The sequence below is a fragment of the Xiphophorus couchianus genome, chromosome 2 (genome assembly GCF_001444195.1).
Source record: "Xiphophorus couchianus chromosome 2, X_couchianus-1.0, whole genome shotgun sequence".
Lineage (NCBI taxonomy): Eukaryota > Metazoa > Chordata > Actinopteri > Cyprinodontiformes > Poeciliidae > Xiphophorus > Xiphophorus couchianus.
In genome coordinates, this window is record NC_040229.1 from 21,418,151 (window position 1) to 21,437,153 (window position 19,003).

At 37.1% G+C, this 19,003-nt stretch overlaps 1 protein-coding gene across 2 annotated transcripts in view; it reads left to right on the forward strand.

The window, feature by feature from the left end:
• The window catches only part of LOC114133680 (neural-cadherin-like), a 134,840-nt gene that overhangs the window by 22,720 nt on the left and 93,117 nt on the right, over nt 1-19,003 (forward strand). Inside the window, exon 1 of one of the 2 annotated variants that reach the window (XM_027999771.1) lies at nt 17,199-17,317. The exons of the other annotated variant lie outside the window; for it this stretch is intronic. The gene's annotated coding sequence lies outside the window, so the exon portion shown is untranslated. Of the gene's footprint in view, nt 1-17,198; nt 17,318-19,003 lie in introns of those variants that run through there. 2 annotated transcript variants of the gene reach the window in all.

Below are 19,003 nucleotides of genomic sequence, written 5' to 3' on the forward strand. Positions count from 1 at the left end.
CATCACTGTATTTTATGTCACAGACCAACAGAAAGTAGTGACGTTCATTTCGTCATCTGTAAATGAAAAAGTATTGAATAGCTGCAAATCTACTGAGACTTAGCAAATCATCACAACTGAAAGATCAGAGGAAAAGATCATTAATCAGACACGCAGTCAAGAGGCCTTGGAAACTCTGGGGGAGCTGCAGAAATCCACAGCTCAGGTGGGAGAATCTGCTGACCAGATAAACTAGTAGCCACAGATCACAGATCTGGCCTTTATGGCTGAATCTCAAGAAGAAAGCCATTGTCGACAGAAAGCCATAGTTAGTCTGGTATGCCGTTTGCCGGAAGCCATAGAGGATACAACAAATGTGAAAGAAAGTTCTTTGGTCATCTGAGAAAGTAAATATGGAAATAAAACTGTTAAAGACATGAAAGCGAGGCAGTGGTTCACCTTTCAGCAGGACGACACAAAACATACAACCAGAGCTAGAATGAGATGGCTTAGCTAAAGCATATTCACGCGTTAGACTGGCTCAGTTAAATCCAAACCTAAATTTAATTGAGAATTTGTGGCGAGAATCGAAAATGATGTTCAAGGATGTTCTTAATCCAATCTGACTGAGCTTGAGATATTTTGCAAAGAAGAATGGGCCATTAGATCTGCAAAGCTGGCAGAGGTATCCTCCAAAAGTCCTGCAGCTATAAATGCAGTGAAAGGTAATTCAGTGAATTATTGCCTCAGTGGTACTGAATACAAATGTCCTCGACATGTTTAAGATTTGTATGTGCAAAGGCTTTTGAAAACCTATGAATCATTTTCTTTCTAGTACTCAGCACTGTTTGTTCTGGTCTATAACATGAAATCGCCCCAAAATACACAGAAGTGTGTGATTATATGACAAAATGTGAAAAGGTTTTGGGGTCTGATTATTTCTGTAAGGCGCTGTAACCCCAAGGATATAAATACTGAGGTGAACACAGTCACTCATCACTCATATACTCATTCCACTTGCTCGGTACACAGCTGCTGTAATATGGCACTGGATCCACCAAAGCAGCAGAGCTAAACAAAAATGCACCTCACACACACACCCTGACACACACAAACACACATTTTCCCACATCAGAGTCTTGTCAAATACACATAGATGGACAAACAACGTTAAATCCCATAAAATGTCAATAATTCTCTATTGCCAAACAAACCATTCTGCAGATGGTACTTGACACACAACTTGTACATGTGTAAATCTGCCAGCTGGGGAAATAAACACATATTTACTCACCTCATCAGACATGCAAATGAAAGCTCAAAGTAAGGTGCAAAGCAGGGCAGAGAGAGGTCAAACAGCAATTTCCATCTGAAAACTTCAGATCCACACGGTGAGGATTTTGCTCAGAAACTCCATCTTTGACTGTCAGCTGGATTAACAGTCCTTGTAACCTTTGCAAATAAGTTTCAGCCATTCCACTGACAGAGGATGCATGTGTTGCAGTAGATCATGTCATTTTTTTTACTGTAGAGTGCCCAGTGGGTGGAATAATGGATGGGAGCTCTGTTTTCTCTGTTGGACACAACAGTTGAATTCCAACTTCATTTTTCCATAACAATTTGAGAGTAGAAAGCATACTTCTCTGCCAGCTCTAATTACATATGATTTTTGCAGATGGCTCAGAAAAGATGATGCTTGACTGGTAATGTAGAGGTTATGTAAGTGTAACCTGATACCTGTGTGTACAATTGTTTCTCCCAATTTCATTTGTGAGGAGGTGAGGAATTCATCTCACTGCCAACCATTTGGAACTGAAATTTCTTTTCAGATTGTCCTCCAAAAAAAATCCATTCAGTTATTTATCTTTACCTACCAAGACCCGGAGAAAGCATAACCATTTATACAAGTAAAGAAAACTTGCTGTAGCCAAATGCTTTATTTTTCTTTTGTTGCTTTCCAATCAATTTCTAAACCCTAAGATATTACTCTTTTACAATAAATGGACTGTCTGTAGTCTCTGTTATATCGCTTTACCTTCCAATTCTCAATAATCTTAGACAATATGATGATATAAAGCTGCTTAGAGTGTAAACAGGAGAAAAAAGACAAACAGCAGCACTGGATGTTCTTTTAAAAGCAGCTAAAAACCCTTTGTATTCAGCCTACCTGTTACCATCCTCATTATAGTGCAAGACTGGTATTGATTTGCTGGGAGCACAGCATCTTGTTGGCTTTAATGGTGTATTTAATACTTACTGAAATATCTCAGGGAGGTTTTAGCTAGTTTTGTAATTTGCTTTGCTGTTCTCGGCGATTATTTCTCTCTCAGCTACTTTATTTTAAAGAAAAAATGACCACAATTTACTTTTTCCATTTTAAATAGATGAGCCTTGGAGTGACTTCTGGTGCCTGCAGGGCTGTTTCATGTTAATGTGGTGCAAACCACAGCAGGCTACAAGTACCCAACTAAGTCTCCTATTGTTTAGGCTACTTTTTGTGGTAAGGTCTTTTGTCAGGGGAGACTCTCACAAGTCCTGAAAGCGATGGTTGCAGTTGTTTCAATGTATGGTTTCTGTGTAAGCCTTGCATCATAAACTCTTGGTTTTTTTTTTTAATAGCTATGACAAAACTGTGAAATACAACAGTAACAGTGTTGAAAATATTCTGTAAAAAGCACTAATTCTATAAATCAGGGATGAGAAGGACAATACTACAAAATGGAATCTACAGCAATAAAATAATTCAGTATAATAAAGTATGCAGTAAGCTTGCAGACTTGTTGACTGTTGAAGTGAACAGTTCCCCGATGCCATATTGGTTCTTTTTTAAAAAATGTTAGTTCAATGTTTTTGTATAATATTTGTTATATAAAACAGTTTAAAAGAAAGGTTGCAAAACATTGAGAAAACATGCCATGGTGATATTTTTTGTTGCTGTGACATTCTTCCTCCTTCACTCTCTGTGAGCTTCAGCATCTCGGTCTCTAAAATTTCTGTTACTCATTAAACATTCTTTGTTATTTAAAATGCATTTAAATAATGTCTACATGGTCCTGAGAAATCTTGGCTGAAGCTGGTATAAATTCAGTATAAACCTATTCATCTCAGTGCTTCATCTAGGATTTCTCCCAATGACCAACATTTTTCCAGTTGAGTATCAACTGGGCCAATCAGCAAACAGAAGAATGTTTGATGTCAGATTTTTGAGTAGTTTGAGATTTGATATGGTTGTAGTTTGGCAATGACAGCAGAAAAAGTGAATGTAGCCATTTAGTTCGGTCCACTTTCTGGAAGATGCGATACGGACAACATATTTGTTTTCTGGCATTTTTGAATGATTTGCAGACTTTCTATTTTAAATCTAATCTTATACCACTTTTTTGCTTGGTATTTTTGTTTTCTTTAAAACTAGTCAAATCAGAAGACTTTGCATTGATTATGCATAGAGTCAATGTTACTCGGTAAATAGATGTGAGCATCAAAGACAGCAAAAGTGCATCCATATGACTGATGGTATGGAGCAGCTAAAGAGTGGGAATGTATGACTCTTGAAATATAATAGTCAAATAATGTATACATTTTTATTATAACTGCAATATAGCATGCTTTGATTTTGCAATGACAATTATGATTTGATTAATTGTGAAGCTTTATTTAATATTTACTTGTATACCATTAACATAATTGCTACTAAAATTCTACAATCCAGTACAATCGAGCTAATTTCTCATAAACTTACTATTTCTAAGTACAGACTACATAAGTTACAGAGTCCAAATGTGGTAGAGTTCTGTAGTTTTTATAAATTTGAAATTATAGAACAATGTCTCTATTTGTTTTCTAAATTGGTTTCTTAAAAATGACTGGCAAATCAGGATTATTGTTTTGTTTTGCCGAAATCTTCTCTAACCACTATGTTATTGCATTTAGTTGTTTTTAGGTCTTTTTCATTACATGTCATTGAAGAACTCGCCATGGTGAGCAAATTTTTGCTTTTTAACAGCAACACTCCTAAATAAAAACTTCTCACTGATTGCTACTTGCAGTTTTATCTTGCTGTCTTTTTAGGAACTTGTAAAACAAAAACAAAAATCATATATGCGGCACCATAAAAAAACAAAAAAAATACATTTCAAGAAAGCTAATTAAAATCACAGTTTTGTTTAGAAAGGAAGGACGCTGATAAAAAGAAATAACACAAAACCATTTTAAACCTGCGACTGGAAGTTCAACTGAATATACTATAAATCCTAATTAAATGCTCCTTTAAATAGTTTTAGTTTAATTTTAAAAGCTTTGAATGCATCAGTGACCCAATGCAAAGAGGAAGCTGGTTCCAAATCAAAGGAAACTCTGCTGAGCTGGTTTTCCCTGAAGATTCAGTGAACAACAAAAATCCTGCATTTTAATACCACAGTATTCTTGTGTGAATGTAAAATAATTCTCATTAACAGCACGTAAAGCCAGACCATTAATAGCTTTACATAGAGCCAGTGCAGCGATTTTAAGAAAAAGACAAAGGTTTTTATCAGTCAAGTATAAACCCTTGTTACATTAATTGAATGGATTAACTAAATGATCAACGGTGAGTGGAGTTTCCACAAAATATACTCAAGTGAGAGTAGCAATACCCAAGTTATTCTTAGTGAAGTAGAAGTGAAAAATAGTCACCAAAAATTATTCAAATGAGAGTAAAAACAGTAACTCTTATAACATTTATAATCAGATAAGAACATTAAAAGGAAAGATGATTGACAAAAAAAATTTAAAACGGAAAAAAAGTTATATATATACAATATATAGCTCTGGAAGAAATTAAGAAACCACTCCACTGAATCCCATTGAAAACCTCCTGGTTATTTCACCAAAAATTGATTTCTGAACTCTTCCTGAGTTAAAACATTAGTATTGTTGTTTCTAAATGAATATAAACTTGTTTTCTATGTGTTATTTGAGGTCTAAAAGCACTGCATCTTTTTTGTTATTTTGACCATTTCTCATTTTTTGCAAATAAATACAAAATTTGTGCTTGAGATTTTGAAGACATGTTAGCAGTAGTTCATAGAATAAAAAAAAAGTTCATTTTACTCAAAACTATACCAATAAAAAATAAAATTAGAGAAAATGATTTTAAGTGGTCTCTTAATCTTTTCCAGAGCTATAGATACTGATAATATCACTCATGGATTATATAGAATTCTAATAAATTTGGACCTAGAATATAACTTTGTAGAACACCATGGTGTTCTACAAATCATGAGCTTTAAGAATTTTTTTCATCCATTCTATAGATGGTAACCTTAGCGTGTTATTAAGTAAAATGAAACTAGTGATGTGGAAAAGACCAAAACCAAAGTCATTCCTCTTTACTGCAGTGTGCTGCAGTCAAGGTGAAGTGGGATGAAAACAATAAACTAATGCTTTTTTAAAGACAGCTGTCAAGAGAGTTTAAGTGCCGAACATAACCAAAGCTCAGAACGTATATCTGATACAGTAATATTCTGTAATTTCAAAGCATAAATAACTTTGATTGAGGAAATGGCAAAGTATTTATTTTCATGAAGAACAGAAAAAATTTATTCTAATTCATAAGTTTTTAGAAACAATCAGCACTTTTTAAAAATAAAGATCATATTGATTGTCCACAAACAATTAGATAAATCCCTTAGGTGGGACATGTGTAACGAGAATAAGAACAAATTGATCCATGAGAACAAGCACAGAATGCGTCTTCTCCTGGAAATAACATATTTCAGAAGTATCCCAACATTTTGTTAGCAAGGACAAGAACTCCATTTGGATTCTGCGAAAACAACTGTGGATGTTTTTATGACACAATGTTGCTTGTATGTTAGACCTTGCAATGCAATAAAAAGAAGATTAAAATGACAGATTGGCTTATAGTACTCTTCTTTTAGGGGTACAACAATGACAACAATGATCAAAAAATGCCAAGGCTATTTTTTTGAATCTAGTTATCACCAAGTAGCTCCTGAAAAAGATACTGAAAAATCTACATACATGAGGTGAACTGTAAAAAAAAAAGACAATTCTAATTTACAGTAAAATACCAGCAGCTGTGGTGGCCAGAATTTTACTGTATATGGTAAAATTCTGGCCACCATAGCTGAACACACTGACTCATCTATCGTGAAATTACACAACATTTTCTTGAACTATAAACAAACAAATATTCTTTAGAAGTCTAGGGGTTGCAGACAGCTTGTTGGACACCATATACTTCATCATGAAGCACAGTGGCCTGATTATTATAGAACTACGGTGTTTATCACCCTCTGGTGTCAGTTTGCATCCATCAAACTACTTTAAGAGTTTTGTTATCTTACGTTGAAGAGCAAATTCCCTTGAAAAATGTTTAGATAAGACAGACAAGAACCCCAAAACCACACTTGTGAACTATCTTGGTAATATTAACCAACAAGGCTAATATTATGGAGTGATTTGCTTAAACATCAGAACTTAATATCTAGTAGAAAATACTTGAGAGGACAGTGAACACAGTGCCACTATTTTAAACAAAGCTCTATGTGGCATATATTTAAACATATCATTCAGTGACTGCATGTCTAAATTCATTTTCAGACACATTAAGCAGTTGCTGACAAATTATCATCTGATAAAGATGCAAAATTTAGCAAACATTTCTCATGTATTAATAAGCTAAATGCAGTTCCTTTATCTAGCACGGATTGTAGATAGATTTCTAAGATTTGGATGTAGCTGTACCTTTCAGTGTTCAACCTGAACATAATTAGCAGCACCATCTCTGCCTCCACACCCTGATCTCCATTATTTTATGCAAGAAAACTGTGTCCTACTGGAAACTATTTTGTAAATTATCCAGCGAAGTGTAAAAAAATAAAAGCTTTTTTTTTCTTCTCCCAAACAGAACAGAAGTCTTACTAATTGTTCCATTAATTATGGAATACACATATCAGGAAATGTGTGGCCTTGATCTGAAGAATTTTAATGCTGAGTAGAAGTTTAGTACAATGTTACCAGTTCAGAGTTGACATGAAAAGAAACATCTTAAATGGTACTTTCTCTGAGATAGTCAGACCACAAATCTTATCTCATTTTGCTCTACTAATTCTATTTACAATAATTTGTTTATAGCAGCAAAATATTTGGACACAGTTCTCTTAAGATGTCATAGCATATCTTTGTTAGCAAAATCCCTTTTTGCACAATATGCTAATTTCTCTGAGGTTACTAAGATAGAGGCTGACAAAAAAATTCTATTTAAGGGAAAGATGGAGGCCTACTTTTAGTGCTCACATTACATTCTGATAACCTCACTTGGGCTAATTTGTATCTCCCATTCCTCATGGCTAGAAGAGATTTGATGAGTCATTTTGAAAGTGACTCACATACCCGTCATGGTTGTATTTTTTTTTGTATTTTGCTTTGCCTCTCTGCTGTCGCTTCATGTTTAAATTATATCAAGTAAGCATATTTCAAATTGTCTGTATAAGAATGAAGCAAAATGGTTGTGAAGTGCATACATCAATCCTTTTACTTTTTAAAATGAAAATGCTTTTGAATTTATTTATTTTTCCTGCAAAGAAGAATCGCAATTTTAATGCAACAGGCCAATTTTTCCAGGTAACAGCTTGTAAAAGCTAGGAAGAACTTAAATAGACTCACTAAAGGGGACTCTGTCTCTTTAAGAAGCTCCTTAAAGAGCTGCCACGCGGCAGGTGCCTGGATACGTAGTGGGAGTCTTCTGGGTATTTAAACTACTTTGTATATGTACTTCTGAGCAGGGAAAGGGCAGTCCACACGGCACCTGCAGCTGCACTCTATTTCATGCAAATTAGGATGTATGATGGAAAGGTAACCAGCCACATGTGTGTGAACAATTTTGTACATGTGAATTTTTTGAGCACTGCACCTTTCACAAATTTTCCCTATGCCAATTTTTAGTGTGAAAGCTGCACACTCTTTTACAAATGAGGACACCTATGACTACGCTGAAGGAGTTACAATCTTCAGCAGCTGAGATGGGAGAAGTTTTGCATACAGCAACTGTTGCCTGGGTCTGCTGCAATTGTAGCCAAAAGTGCATTGACTGAATACTGACATGAACGCGAATGTTTATGCAATCGCTTCATTAATGCTACATGTTTTTTATTTAATTCTCATTATTCTGTGAAAACCAGTTCTTACTTTGATATCTTTTTTTGTTGTCAAAGATGCCAAATAGTGTTCATTGTAATTGATCTGTAAAAGCAATTTTCTTTTTATAGGCACTATGTGTACCCACATATTAACAGGATGAACAGGCAAGCTGTATAAAAAAAGACCCTCGAATTGATAACCCGCTAATTCAACAGATTAACAGTTTTCTAACGCAACTTGAAAATAGAAAGTCCAAACTTTCTGTGGAATTATTTTTGAGAATATCTTGTGAAATAACAGGTACTAAATGACTTAAGAGACCTAATAGTGCTTCAAAAGTTAAATGTACAGTATTGCATATCCTAGGTAACTTTTCCGATTTAGTCAATTTTCGTATTTTTCTCGTATAAGAGTGAGCTTCTACTTTTTTCAGGTGTGTTTAATTTTTTAGGTGCATTTCTTTATTTTTAAAAACCTTTGCAGTTTTTTTTTTTAACCAAAATATTGAGACAATAGAATCATTGGCCAAATTTAAATAATATTAAAACCCATTATAGGTAAGGCGATGGCGCATGGTTAAAGCGAACAATCCAAGTGCAGAGGCCTCAGTCCTTGATGCTGCCATCATGGGTTTGAGTCCTGACTCCTTTGCTGCATGTCTACTCCTCTCTCACAACACACTTTCCTGTCAGACCACTATTATTAATAAAGGCCACTAGAACAAAAAAGACTCCAGTTAACTCCAAACAATTTAGAATCATAGAACTGACATGCAATTTACCATAGCTTTCCAAGTACAAGCTTTAAAATATTTTAGCAATTTTACATTTCCTTTTTCTAAAGGCTGTATACCCTACCAGTATATCTCCATGCAACACTTGCTCTCTCTAAATCCTTGCCTTTTATGTTGGTGAATAGGGTACATTTAAGTTTGCCTCAAAGCAAAAAAAAAAAAAAAAAGACAGAAGACTGAATATGCTTTCTAATTCTTTTGGCTGAACTTAAAGAAAAAAATGTTCCCATGGGCGCCAATAAAAAGACAAAGCTATACGAGGTTATTTCCAACCATCCATCCATCTGTCCGTCCGCCCATCCATCCCTGCTTCCAATTACCGGGCAGGAGATTTTTTTAACTATCCTTGAAAATTCATCTTAATACTTTTACATATAAACAAAAACATTAAATAGAAATAAAAATAGGGAAAAAAAATGGAAAATTAAAAAAAGTGCATGAGAGTAAGAAACCATTATATAGTTCTGATAAATTATAGAGAAATGTACATCATAGCGGATTTTCTAAAACCAATGTTATATTTGGAAACTTTTTGGATGTGCTCCCATTTTGCCAGAAAATGTTTCAGTTGCAGTATTTTTCCAGCTTGTTTTACGATTCCTTGTTGTGCTTCTCATGTTAGAGAGATTTTGTTTCTATATTCAGACTGGCAGAGATGCTTTCTTAGACTTTGTTTGCACGTCAATTTTCTTAAAAGGAAGCACAGAGGAAGAGCTGCTACAGGTAAAAAGAAAAAAATGTAGTGAGCTGTGCTGGCACCCTCTAGCTTCATTAAGTACAACACAGAAAATGGGCGAAGTGAGAATGCTACATGGGAAATGTAGCCACTGAAACAGAAGAAACCTCCACCCACACCCCACCATCACCGCACTCACATTTATCCCAAACGATTTGGGAGAAAATGCAAGTTCAGTTCAGAGATTCTGGCCCTGCCAGGGCTTAATATTCAATATTTTAAATCAAGGTGACAGTAATATCTGATACTGACTCGTCCAAATTCAGCCAAAAGTCTAATTTACATCAAATAACTGATTTGTCGATAATTTTAATTTACCAGTCACATTTACTAGCATACATGATACAATACACTAATGTAAGATTAAATGCATTCTATTAGATGAAAAATGGCTTCTTAGTTCAATCCCTGTTGTGTTTTTATCTAGAAAATGTATAAAACAAATTGGATGAGCTGTAGATGATCCAACAAGTGGGAGTTGCCTTGTTATACTATTTGAGGAATTAAATGTTCCTGAGAAACTAAAAGCTATTCAGGTTTTGTGGCTAACAAACGAGACCAAATTAACACAATTTGACCATCAGGCTAATAATTAAAATGTGGTGACTGCAGTGAAATGCCATAAACTTGATGCTGTTCCTCTGGCCAAACAAATCGTCTTCTTTTCTTCTGTTCTAAGGATATTGTGTCAAAGTTGTTTATTCATAGGCAGCTTTATATACCTAAGTCATGCCGTCATGTTCTTTTTGGAAAGGAGCCAACGCTCATCAGACCCATAAAGTGTTGGCTGTATTTTGAACTATAACTTGATAGTTAAATAACTAGAGATAGTGCTTGGTTGCTCTTAAATTTCTTAGTGAATTTGGTATGATACCCACAGGAAGCAAAAATTTCTTCACTAAGGTAAATGCTGATTTCTTTTCTCCATAAACCACAGGTTGTTCTTAATTTTCCACAGAAGGCTTTTCCATATTATGTAATTTTGTTTAATAAATAACTTTATGGTGGAACACTTTAAGTTTGATTTAGGAATTTTACAACCTGGCAAAAACAGATATACCTTATTATTCCCTTATGAAAAAAGAACAGAAGTACAATGTACTTTCATTTTATCATAATGAAACCTTGTTCTTTATACTGAAACTGGCAAAAAGAAATAAATAAAGTTTGTCACTTTCCTTTTTGTAGTTTCTACAGAATATATTTTATTCACTAAGCTGCATGACCTTCGCTTTTTCATATCTGCAGCTATAATGTGGGGCTACTTGTTGATACAGTTATAAAGTAAAGTAAAGCCTTTAAATAGCTACTAAAGCACGCACATGTGTTCTTCAGAAAAACTTTAGGCATTTTTATTCTAAATTAAAAGAACGACCAAAACTCGAGGATGTCTACCGTTGGTAATTGTTCTGGGATGAAAGTAGCTGAATCTGTGTGTTTACATGGTAAGTGTGTCAGTTGCTGCGGTGTTAATAGATTTCCGTCCCTTGCGCTTTCCAGCACGTTGATCTCCTGCTGACGGCTTCACACTTTGCTTTAAGCACATAGGTTGGAGTCGAGCCTTCTTAACACCGCGAGCATTTGGTTAATGTACCTCATTACTCCCCCTTTGAGCTGATTTTCCCTTTCCATTCACTTGCTGCTAAAAATGCACCCTCTGAAATTCCACATCTCACACGGGCCATTGATGTTTATGCTTGCAGACGCAAATTGTTTAATTCCACATAGACATATTTGTATCCTAATTCTCTCCCTGAATGGAAGAAGAGGGAACAAGGGATGCATGTGGAAAAACCTTGTGTTATTAATTACACTCTGTGTTCTGTCTTAATTTTTTGCTCTCATGGTCTGCTACCTCATGTTTTCCTACCAGTCAGTGTTGTTCCTGCTACCTCTTGCTCTGTTCTGCTGTTTGTTGTACATCCCTTGTGTATGCTCTTGTCTTTGATTTGGTATTTTATGCTCTCTGTTAAATATCAGAGAATACTCCTTCCACCATGCTGAATGCCTCTTCCTGCCTCTCAGCCTCTTTCTCACTCGCTCTGTAGATATTTGTGTTCCTGTATCTGTGCCTCTCTCCTTTACTCTGTTTCCTCTCATCCCCTTCCCACACACACTCCCTGTCCTTGCACTGTGGGTAGTGCATGTGTGCATAGAAGCACTTGAGACAACTTTTTTTTCCCTAACTGGCAAGCCACTTAGCAGCTTTATATAGCACGTACCCAAGAAGAGGATTAACAGCAGGAAACATCAACAGACTGGGCATGCACTGAGAGCGAATTCACATACACTCCTGCACAATTCACACTCATGCTAAAACAATACAGTCATTGTATTAGAGCCAACCACACCATGGACCTCTAGCTTACGACTTTTCATGATACATTATGCTAGCCAGCCAGCTGATGCTCTTATCCTTATGGGATTGTAGTAGACAGCACAGGCTAGCTTTTCATCACACAGAGTGCACAAGGCATATTTGACTTTGAAAAATCCACTCGAGTCTGCGAGGCTCTGCCTGTTATTTCATCACATCTTTTTTGTCCCAGTCAGGTGAGGCAGCCCGTGTCGGTTTGGTGCTCGTGGGTCATCGTTCACAGCCAACTCTCTGCTTAACTCTACAGATCAGAGAGAAATCGCTCACGTTTGTAGCCTCAGAACACGAGACGTGTTCTCTCTCTCTCTCTCTCTGGTCCATTCAGGCATAAGTCCTGCACCTCCCAAGCGTGCACACACCCGTGTACATTCTTCATTATCATTCCAGAGCTGATAGGCTCTAATTATCTGCCTTGGCTCTGATTAGTCTCTCTGTAACAAGCTAATTAGATGGAGCCTTGTAAAATCATCTCCACCATTACCACAGAGACATGTTTGGGAAAGACACCAACAAGCAGAAGGCAAGGAATATGTCCTGCATCGCTCCCTACAAAGATTTTATAGTTAACTAAATGTTAAGTGCTAGAGCTCTGATTTCTTTTTGATTAAGTGCTTTTTAACCCCCCTTCTACTTTGCAGCAGAATCTTTATCCTTTCTCATTATTCATCATGAAAGGATTGTTCCGTCTTCCAGGGCAGGATGATCTGGCTTAAAGTGCATAAATTGCCGCTGTCAACATTTTAGGAGATAACATCAGAACATTGATTGGTTTTTCTGCCCACACGATACAGTGGCTATTTATCCAAAACGAAGTGCCATCACAGTCTAGCCTGAACTTTTTTCTCCTCAGCAGAGGAACTTTTAAACCCCTGAGGAGAAAGTTAGATTAATTCCTTCCTCCAGCTCTTCCTTTCTCTGTTATTATCCTTCTAACAATCCCTTTAGGAGCTGTCACACACTTTTTAGCTTTTGTATTTAGATGTGAATGCTCCAGAACTAGTGCAGAGTGTGTTAAATTGCATTTTCTATCAAAAATTGAATGTAAACCGGTTGGAAAAAAAAAAAGAATTGTGATCTCTACGTCTGGTCTGTTTTTCACGTGGTGAAAGGAATTAGACTGAACAAATCAAATAAGAAACTAACACATAAAGAAACGCTAATCAAATCAAACAACCTAAGATCTTAACATTTAGCAGCATCTATCTTTCAGTTCTGAAAACCTTCCCTTTCCATGCTGAATAAAGTTTCCCCACTCCAAGATGCTACTTATGCCATGTTTCAGTATAAGAATTTCTCTCTTTTTCAGTTTTGTCAGTTTAGGTAGATGGCCATGTGTGCAGCTTTGTCTGTCCATCCATCCATCCATCCATCCAGACCAGATAGAATCCCAATGTATTCCTAAGCCAGCTGAGAAACATCGTCCCTCCAGCATGTCCTGGGTCTTCCTCTGGGACTCCTCTTGGTGGGACGTGCCCAGAACACGTCACCTGGAAAGCATCCAGGAAACATCTTAACCAGCCACCTCAAATGGCTCCTCTCGACATGGAGCAGCAGCAGCTCTACCCTGAGCCTCTCCTGGACAACCAAACCTCTCACTCTATCTTTAACAGAAAGCCCAGACACCAATGAGTTTTTTTAGTTTTTTTTTTTTGGACAACCAAACCTCTCACTCTATCTTTAACAGAGAGCCCAGACACCAATGGGGTTTTTTTTTGTTTTTTTTTTAACTGTCATGCCTATAAATAACAGGTAGATCTACACCAGGGATCGTGTTAACGGAATAATTTCGGTATTTGATTGTTTTGGGGGGTTTTTTAACAATGACAGAAAAATCTAAAGGCTGTCCTTTATTTTGAAGGATTACAATTCATTCACCTGATTACTTGATGCACATACGCAGCCATATCCGACTTTATGCACAGAGTACATTACAGAGATCACTCAGTAAAAAAAGAATATTCCCATCTGAGTATCAGATCTGACCTGGACACTGAACTGAATGCATCTCGCTATCCAGGAGTGCACTCTTTGGGATTTTTTGCTGACTTCTGACCACATCAACTGGAGAAATGTTCCCTGATTTCAAAATTTTGGCTGGAGATTTGCTTGTAATTCCAGTCTCCAGTATGGCTGCAGAGCACTGATTCATCCTTCAGATTAATATCAAAACCCTGAGATATTTGATTATATGGACAAGCCGATGCATAGCTCATGTCCATGTTCATAATTTAAGTGTGATTGTTTCATTTGATTGCTTATATATGGTTACTACCACAGTCAATTCGTTTTGTCACTGTGGAGAAAAAAGTTTGTATTAATTTGCTTAATGTGTTATGATGGCACAATGTCCATTTTTGTTGAATATTAATTTAACTGAACAAAAGTTAAATGCAGTCATATGGGTAAAAATAGATTATGACAGGATTCTCTTTGACAGGGTCTGACTAAATCATGGACCACAAAAAAGTCTAGCACAACAACTGATCTACACAGACATAAAATTGCACACAGGTTGACTGTCCGGAAGGCGATTGCACCGGAATTGATGTTGGGGTATCAGATTAGAAAACTGAGTAGTGTTATGCTACACTTTTCAGATTTTTATTCATAAAAGATCTTGCAATCTATGTATATTTTTGTTCTTCACTTCACAATTATTCACAACTTTATGTTGGTCTTCCTCAATTAAAAAACTGAAGTTTGTGACAGTATCACGGCTAAATGTGAAGTATACTTTGAAAGGCAAGATATTTATTTCATGAATGAAGCAGTTATAAAGGGAACATAGCTCTATTGATCAGACCTTGTTGACTTAGCATAGACTTTATGTCTACAACATAAACCAGCTGTTTACATCAGAGAAGAGCTATTGACTCAGAGTTCAGGTAGTGACAGGATACATCACAAATTCTTCTTTTATCTTGGATTAAAAGCACACGTGTAGCCTGTGGACGGTTCTTGTTACATAACAGGATTACTTTTAGCTTTCAAGGTACCAGTGTGTTGGTGTCCACTGGTGTGTGTTTGTCAGAGAGGGACGTGAAGGCAGAGGGAGATGTGTGAGGACTGGAAGTATGTTGTCACTTTGTGATAACCTGCTTTGATGTCAAAACTTTTGCAACTGTGTTTTAATCTGTTGGTGCATGTGTTTGGGAACATGTTTGTCTTGGCAGGGATTTTTTTCTTCTCTGTGGTGAGGCAGATGGCCTTAGTGGATGGCAGCCCACTGAACTGGTTGGCAGCTCTTCTGACATTCTTTAATGCCACGTTGACACATGATCACAGCCAGTATTTGTGGAAATACTGTCTTGTGCTCACAGATCTGTGAATCACTTTACTTGAGGCAACAGATATGCATATTGAGGCCTGTGACGTTAACAGGAGTATTTTTTTCAACATCATTTCTATTTTAACATGTGCAAAGCATGAAATAATTTCAGTTTGAATGAATGCTTGGTATGCTCTTGTCATAAGGAGAAGTACTTGCACGCAGCCTCTCTTTAGGTGCCACAGTGCTCTCTTGAAGTCAGCCTCAGCTTAGACAGAGCAAGTTGGTAATTGGATTCCTAGAATCGTCTTATTCACTTCAGTGAGACAGCATGCAGGCGACAAAGTGCCTGCTGTCTTGAGGCGTCATCCATGCATCCCTATGGGAAGATCAAGGTAGCTTTACCAAGACTTGCTAGATGAGACTGTGGCTGACACTCTCTCCCATCTGATGCTGTAAGTCTGATTGGGAAACTTGATTTAGAACTAATGCATGGCTTCACATCCACCATCCTCCACCCTGGCAATGAGGAGTTTATACTAAACATCTGGATAAATACTAGATCAATTTTGTTTTTGTACTTACTTATTTGAACCATTCAATTTATATTGGTGGCACACTATATTAGTGGCACACCACAACAGTAAAAGTGATATATTAGCAATGTATACTTTATATATTAGTAATGTATGATTGGTGATGGCCCAGGCCATTACAAAAACCGATCACCTGTATCTCATAGTTCTCAGCCTGCAGAGCCCCCCTTTCCTTCACACTGCGCAAGCACAAATTCTATCAAGTTTGTTTGTAACTTTAACGCTCTGAGAGTAATGGACCTTACCAAGCTCCGCCCACAACCGACCCACGTGACCGCAAGTCTCACAAACAAAGTCTGGCAGCGCGTTGTTTCTATGTAAACATGACTCGATTAGTGCATCATTTCTACCGGATTTTCACAATATATCAGCTACTACAATGGACAGAGGAACTAACAAGTTCATGTCATCATCTGGGAGGAGGTTACTGGTTTCTCAGTCACAAGCTGGTTGCAAACCTGAGGCCAGCAGGTGTCAGTCAGTTATGGTAGATCTGAAATTTGGTTTGATGACGTCAATATGAGAAGCTACAGACTGATAGGAGGAACCAAAGAGCTCTGTAAAGGTAAAGGCAAATCTTCTTAAGTTGGGATATAATTCATCTAATTTCACATAATTACCACGGTAGAAGCCATTTGTTTGTTAAAATTTAATGAAATATATTTGTTCTATTTGATGTTTGTTATGAATGACGTAAACTCACAAACGAACGAGGTAATTAGTCCAACGTTTAGAAACTACAGCGGTTGTAATGCGCCACAGCAAAGGTAAACAAAGGTAAAATAACCCGAACAGGTGATCAACTCAAAACCACTCCTACCTTTTTACTCTCTCTCGCTCTCTCTCTTTGTAGTTTAAGCACACTTGTTACCGTGGCAACCGCCTGCGCCCCGCAAGACGAGCCAAGATTACCTTAAAAACATAACATTCAGTCGGTTACGATATCAAGTTTCCAGGCTTGATATTTATTTCTCGGTTATTAATCAGCGCTTCCCTGAACACAGCGATGGTTGATTGATTGGCTGTACTTGGTGCTAGCGTGGCTAACACGAGTAACAGTTTAGTCCGAAGCCTTTTCTGCTAAAATAAAATCTTTAGTGTATGTCAGATACAGCACACATTGCATATTGATCTGTTTAGCTAACGTAAGACTGTGTAGCAGACAGGCTTCAAGGTGTAGAAGGTGTATCAGTTCTGCCATTATGCTGTACTTAGCTAACGGGAAGCTAAGTGTGTTTGTGAGACGGCCACGTACGTGACCACGTAGAATGGGCATCAGCCAATGAAAAGCGGCCCCTGTGGTAAGGTCCGTTGGGGAAGTTTGCGTCTTGGCGTTGGTGACATAAAAAAAACAAACTAGAACTTGACGGAGTAAGGGTATGGAGGCTCACTGCAGAAAAAGACATTTGGAGCAGCCAGACAGCAGGTGAAGCAGTGCACAATTGCCAACACTCACCCGGATTAGCGTGACGGTCAGAAAACTAAGCAAATAAAAGTTATCGGGCTAGCGGTGTAAAACGCTGGGTTCTGCGCTCGCTGTTAGACGGCTGCTATCGAGACGTAATGTTTCAAGGACGTAGCGCCGATGGCTCCCCATCAGACAATGGACTCTTATCGCGAACGTCTTAAAGCTGCAGCATGTAACTTAAAAATATGTATGTATTAAAACTTTCGCTGTGTCCTAACACGAGACAGATAATCTGTGAATTTTTTTTTAAAGCTCCTCCTTGTTTTATCCAGAAACACTGCTCTCGGAAACAACCAATCAGCGCTAGCACAAAACAGCTAGCCATGCTCTTAGTCAGTTTTGATTTATTTAGTAACTTATTGTTTATTTTAATACAACCTGCGTTTAACTCTGAATGAATGTTTCATTTTTTAACTTGACATTATTTGATATAGTGAATGGTGTGAGATTGTTTTGACTTCATTTATAATTTAGGGTGTTGAGAGTCTAGGTGTTGCCAGATCACAGAGTAGCATTTATACCTAAAGCTTTAACCAATATTTAACCAAAAGCTTTAACCAATATCTGGTTGAGTATCCCATAGCAAAAAAATAAAACAAATTAAAAAAAATATGGTCTTGATCCCAAAAGGTTTTGATTGTACATTTGACCACTATGCAAGGTAAGATAGTGGGGTTTTTTAATTGGTGGGTTTTCTTCTCCAGAACTAACTTTCAAGCATGATTCACAGAGCAACATGATTCACTGTTGCACTGTGAATGCCCTTCAGAACTTTGTGAAGGGCATTCACGGATCTACTCAAAACCAGTTTTTGATAATTGGTTTTTTAAAACACCTTATTGTGTCCATGTTGCAACTATTTATCTGTACATTCAAGGGAAAGCTGAAGAATAGTACTCCCTCATTTCTCCATCCACCTTCTACAATAATGCATCAACATGGCAGTAGAGGATGCTGACCAAAAAAAGCAACCCTGCTCAAAAATAGACTCCTTAAAGCTCAGCTGAACTTTGCAGCTTCTCACATGGACAAACCAAATGTCTTCTGGAGAAAAGTTTTAATTTAATCATTTGGCATCGTAACCGGGAAGCTGAGTTCTTAAAACCAAAGAGTATGCTACCAACTGTCAGTAATGTTGGTGGGGCCGTTTTACAGAAGGCTTGTTTTACTGCCAGGCCTGCTGGTGTATTACACAAATAAAGACACAAGAATACCTTCAAATTTACCACAAATCAACTACTACATAGTAAAAACATAATATGATGTCCAGACAGGACAAACGTAACACCCCCCATGCCCTCTCTATTTTCCTAAAATATTAGTTAAACTCCAAAAATTCAATCCAAGTCTTAGTTTTGACCTTGGAAGGTCGGGTCTTTGTCTTGGTTTTGGCCTTGGAGAGTGTGGTCTTAGACTTGGTCTTGGAAGAATATGTCTTGACTCCATTCCTAGTGGTTAAATGTGTATTTTTGAGCTTTGTGGATTAAAAATACAGTAAATTCACCAAAGTTTTATTTTTAATGCTGAAATGCATAGTTACAAGCCCTACTTCATTAAAAGACTAATGTCACTAGGAGCAAATGTAAACTCCTGACTGGATTGTACACCTTCTCTGATGTATCAAGAATAACATGCTAGGAATGA